Genomic DNA, 5,524 nt, shown 5'->3' on the forward strand with positions numbered 1-5,524 from the left:
AGAGCCGGTCGTGCGGCGCGCGAGGTCTGCTCTCTTCACAAGAGGCTTTATTAGGGAGTGCTAAGGCAAGGTTCTGTGCCCTCCACCCTCATCGCAACACCCATGGGAGCCTCCGGTCGTCAATAGACCGCCGCACCGGCCTCTGACTGACTCTCAGATTAGACGGAAAGAGCTCTGTAAGCCTGTCAAAAGCTTCGACCACGTGCCGAAAACTTTAGACTTCCGTGAGCTCTCCGTGTTCACAAAAACCTGCGTGACGGGCACCGCAGGGCGGCAGAGCCATCGCGATTGGCCGGGTGGCAGAGGAGGACCAGACTATTCACAGATAGCGGCCCAACGACTCCCAGAGCCGGTCGTGCGGCGCGCGAGGTCTGCTCTCTTCACAAGAGGCTTTATTAGGGAGTGCTAAGGCAAGGTTCTGTGCCCTCCACCCTCATCGCAACACCCAGGGGAGCCTCCGGTCGTCAATAGACCTCCGCACCGGCCTCTGACTGACTCTCAGATTAGACGGAAAGAGCTCTGTAAGCCTGTCAAAAGCTTCGACCACGTGCCGAAAACTTTAGACTTCCGTGAGCTCTCCGTGTTCACAAAAACCTGCGTGACGGGCACCGCAGGGCGGCAGAGCCATCGCACTTAGCCGGGTGGCAGAGGAGGACCAGTCTATTCACAGATAGCGGCCCAACGACTCCCAGAGCCGGTGGTGCGGCGCGCGAGGTCTGCTCTCATCACAAGAGGCTTTAGGGAGTGCGAAGGCAACGGTCAGCCCGCAGCCTTTCTGGCAACACCCTGGGGAACTAGGCCACTCGTGTCTCGCCTTCATTTTAGACACGAGCGCCTGCGGAGGGACGCCACCCCCTCCGATTGTCAAGAGACCTCCGCACCGGCCTCTGACTTATTCTCAGAATGGACGGAAAGAGCAGGGTAAGCCTTTCAAAAGATTCGACCACGTGCCGAAAACTTTAGACTTCCGTGAGCTCTCCGGCTTGCAACGAGACCCGAAGTCGACGTGCTAAGCACCACGGGACCCCTTTCGCCTGCAGGTCCCGAGCCGCCTTTTTTTTTCAATTTGTTATTACAAGTATCGCGTTCCCCAAACCTGCGTGACGAGCACCGCAGGGCGGCAGAGCCATCGCGCTTGGCCGGGTGGCAGAGGAGGACCAGACTATTCACAGATAGCGGCCCAACGACTCCCAGAGCCGGTGGTGCGGCACGCGAGGTCTGCTCTCATCACAAGTGGCTTTAGGGAGTGCTAAGGCAAGGTTCTGCAGCCTCCACCCTCATCGCAACACCCAGGGTTAGCCAACCCCTCATGTCGTCGAGAGACCTCCGCACAGGCCTCTGACTTAACTCTCAGAATGGACGGAAAGAGCCGGGTAAGCCTTTCAAAAGATTCGACCACGTGCCGAAAACTTTAGACTTCCCTGAGCTCTCCGGCTTGCACCGGGACCCCTTTCGCCTGCAGGTCCCGAGCCGCCTTTATTTTTAATTTTCTGTTACGAGTATCGTGTGCCCCAAACCTGCGTGATAAGCACCGCAGGGCGGCAGAGCCATCGCGCTTGGCCGGGTGGCAGAGGAGGACCAGACTATTCACAGATAGCGGCCCAACGACTCCCAGAGCCGGTGGTGCGGCACGCGAGGTCTGCTCTCATCACAAGTGGCTTTAGGGAGTGCTAAGGCAAGGTTCTGCGGCCTCCACCCTCATCGCAACACCCAGGGTTAGCCAACTCCTCATGTCGTCGAGAGACCTCCGCACAGGCCTCTGACTTAACTCTCAGAATGGACGGAAAGAGCCGTGTAAGCCTTTCAAAAGATTCGACCACGTGCCGAAAACTTTAGACTTCCGTGAGCTCTCCGGCTTGCACCGGGACCCCTTTCGCCTGCAGGTCCCGAGCCGCCTTTATTTTTAATTTGCTGTTACGAGTATCGTGTGCCCCAAACCTGCGTGATAAGCACCGCAGGGCGGCAGAGCCATCGCGATTGGCCGGGTGGCAGAGGAGGACCAGACTATTCACAGATAGCGGCCCAACGACTCCCAGAGCCGGTCGTGCGGCGCGCGAGGTCTGCTCTCTTCACAAGAGGCTTTATTAGGGAGTGCTAAGGCAAGGTTCTGTGCCCTCCACCCTCATCGCAACACCCATGGGAGCCTCCGGTCGTCAATAGACCGCCGCACCGGCCTCTGACTGACTCTCAGAATGGACGGAAAGAGCCGGGTAAGCCTTTCAAAAGATTCGACCACGTGCCGAAAACTTTAGACTTCCGTGAGCTCTCCGGCTTGCACCGAGACCCGAAGTCGACGTGCTAAGCACCACGGGACCCCTTTCGCCTGCAGGTCCCGAGCCGCCTTTATTTGCTGTTACGAGCATCGTGTGCCCCATACCTGCGTGACGAGCACCGCAGGGCGGCAGAGCCATCGCACTTGGCCGGGTGGCAGAGGAGGACCCGACTATTCACAGATAGCGGCCCAACGACTCCCAGAGCCGGTCGTGCGGCGCGCGAGGTCTGCTCTCTTCACAAGAGGCTTTATTAGGGAGTGCTAAGGCAAGGTTCTGTGCCCTCCACCCTCATCGCAACACCCATGGGAGCCTCCGGTCGTCAATAGACCGCCGCACCGGCCTCTGACTGACTCTCAGAATGGACGGAAAGAGCCGGGTAAGCCTTTCAAAAGATTCGACCACGTGCCGAAAACTTTAGACTTCCGTGAGCTCTCCGGCTTGCACCGAGACCCGAAGTCGACGTGCGAAGCACCACGGGACCCCTTTCGCCTGCAGGTCCCGAGCCGCCTTTATTTGCTGTTACGAGCATCGTGTGCCCCATACCTGCGTGACGAGCACCGCAGGGCGGCAGAGCCATCGCACTTGGCCGGGTGGCAGAGGAGGACCCGACTATTCGCAGATAGCGGCCCAACGACTCCCAGAGCCGGTCGTGCGGCGCGCGAGGTCTGCTCTCTTCACAAGAGGCTTTATTAGGGAGTGCTAAGGCAAGGTTCTGTGCCCTCCACCCTCATCGCAACACCCATGGGAGCCTCCGGTCGTCAATAGACCGCCGCACCGGCCTCTGACTGACTCTCAGAATGGACGGAAAGAGCCGGGTAAGCCTTTCAAAAGATTCGACCACGTGCCGAAAACTTTAGACTTCCGTGAGCTCTCCGGCTTGCACCGAGACCCGAAGTCGACGTGCGAAGCACCACGGGACCCCTTTCGCCTGCAGGTCCCGAGCCGCCTTTATTTGCTGTTACGAGCATCGTGTGCCCCATACCTGCGTGACGAGCACCGCAGGGCGGCAGAGCCATCGCACTTGGCCGGGTGGCAGAGGAGGACCAGACTATTCACAGATAGCGGCCCAACGACTCCCAGAGCCGGTCGTGCGGCGCGCGAGGTCTGCTCTCTTCACAAGAGGCTTTATTAGGGAGTGCTAAGGCAAGGTTCTGTGCCCTCCACCCTCATCGCAACACCCATGGGAGCCTCCGGTCGTCAATAGACCGCCGCACCGGCCTCTGACTGACTCTCAGAATGGACGGAAAGAGCCGGGTAAGCCTTTCAAAAGATTCGACCACGTGCCGAAAACTTTAGACTTCCGTGAGCTCTCCGGCTTGCACCGAGACCCGAAGTCGACGTGCTAAGCACCACGGGACCCCTTTCGCCTGCAGGTCCCGAGCCGCCTTTATTTGCTGTTACGAGCATCGTGTGCCCCATACCTGCGTGACGAGCACCGCAGGGCGGCAGAGCCATCGCACTTGGCCGGGTGGCAGAGGAGGACCAGACTATTCACAGATAGCGGCCCAACGACTCCCAGAGCCGGTCGTGCGGCGCGCGAGGTCTGCTCTCATCACAAGAGGCTTTAGGGAGTGCTCAGGCAAGGGTCAGCCCGCAGCCTTCCTGGCAACACCCAGGGGAACCAGGCCACTCGCGTCTCTCGCCTTCATTTTCGACACGAGCGCCTGCGGAGGGCCACCACCCCCTCCGATTGTCAAGAGACCTCCGCACCGGCCTCTGACTTACTCTCAGAATGGACGGAAAGAGCCGGGTAAGCCTTTGAAAAGATTCGACCACGTGCCGAAAACTTTAGACTTCCGTGAGCTCTCCGGCTTGCACCGAGACCCGAAGTCGACGTGCTTAGCACCACGGGACCCCTTTCGCCTGCAGGTCCCGAGCCGCCTTTTATTTTTGTTACGAGTATCGTGTTCCCCAAACCTGGGTGACGAGCACCGCAGGGCGGCAGAGCCATCGCGCTTGTCCGGGTGGCAGAGGAGGACCAGACTATTCACAAATAGCGGCCCAACGACTCCCAGAGCCGGTCGTGCGGCAGGCGAGGTCTGCTCTCATCACAAGAGGCTTTAGGGAGTGCTCAGGCAACGGTCAGCCCGCAGCCTTCTTGGCAACACCCAAGGGAACCAGGCCACTCGCGTCTCTCGCCTTCATTTTGGACACGAGCGCCTGTGGAGGGACGGCCGAGTCAACGTGGGGTTTGCCCGCCCTCCAATAGTGTCAAAAGACCGCCGCACAAGTCTCTGACTGACTCTTAGAACAGACAGAAAGAGTTTGTCAAATCTGTCAAAAAATTGACAAAGTGTCAAAAATTCGACTTCCAAGAGCTCTCCGGCATGCACTCATACCTGTCATTAAAGTGCTATGCCCGTGGAACCGTTTTTCGGATGCCTTTCAGAACGGTCCCGCGCCGCCATTTTGTTCTAAAAATCGTGTTCCCATATATCTCCGGGTACCCCCGCCAACCTCACTGCGGAAAAACTACAAGTGGCACTGAATGGGTCTGAATTCCAAATTTGACTGCATCGGTCTGGAACTCGGTCCGGTCAAAACCGTTTGGATTTTTCTCGGTCCGGACTTCCGCGACAGACAAAGTTAAAGTTTTCGGGCTGCAGGCACAAAACGACAGCTGGCCATTTGCCGGGCTCAATTCACCCAATTCCTCCGGCACTTCGGAGCACATGTTCGGTGTAAGTTTGCGAATCTTTCCCGATGCTGCAGCATTTTCCTCCGCTGACACTTAGAATATTTTTCACACTTTGCTGAAAATTTTTCTAAGTGTTTTTTTCCAAGTTTTCCTGGTTACTGATTTCTTCTTTTTAAACATTTTTCTAAGTTTTTCTGGTTACTGATTTCTTCTTTTTAAACATTTTTCGCAGTTTGTCTGGTTACTGATTTCTTCTTTTTAAACATTTTTCGCCGTTTTTCTGGTTACTGATTTCTTCTTTTTAAACATTTTTCGCCGTTTTTCTGGTTACTGATTTCTTCTTTTTAAACATTTTCTAAGTTTTTCTGGTTACTCATTTCTTCTTTTTAAACATTTTTCTAAGTTTTTCTGGTTACTGATTTCTTCTTTTTAAACATTTTTCTAAGTTTTCCTGGTTACTCATTTCTTCTTTTTAAACATTTTTCTAAGTTTTTCTGGTTACTCACTTCTTCTTTTTAAACATTTTTCTAAGTTTTTCTGGTTACTGATTTCTTCTTTTTAAACATTTTTTCGCAGTTTTTCTGGTTACTGATTTCTTCTTTTTAAACATTTT

Source organism: Chiloscyllium punctatum, unplaced genomic scaffold (genome assembly GCF_047496795.1).
Source record: "Chiloscyllium punctatum isolate Juve2018m unplaced genomic scaffold, sChiPun1.3 scaffold_1437, whole genome shotgun sequence".
In the NCBI taxonomy this organism is placed as follows: domain Eukaryota; kingdom Metazoa; phylum Chordata; class Chondrichthyes; order Orectolobiformes; family Hemiscylliidae; genus Chiloscyllium; species Chiloscyllium punctatum.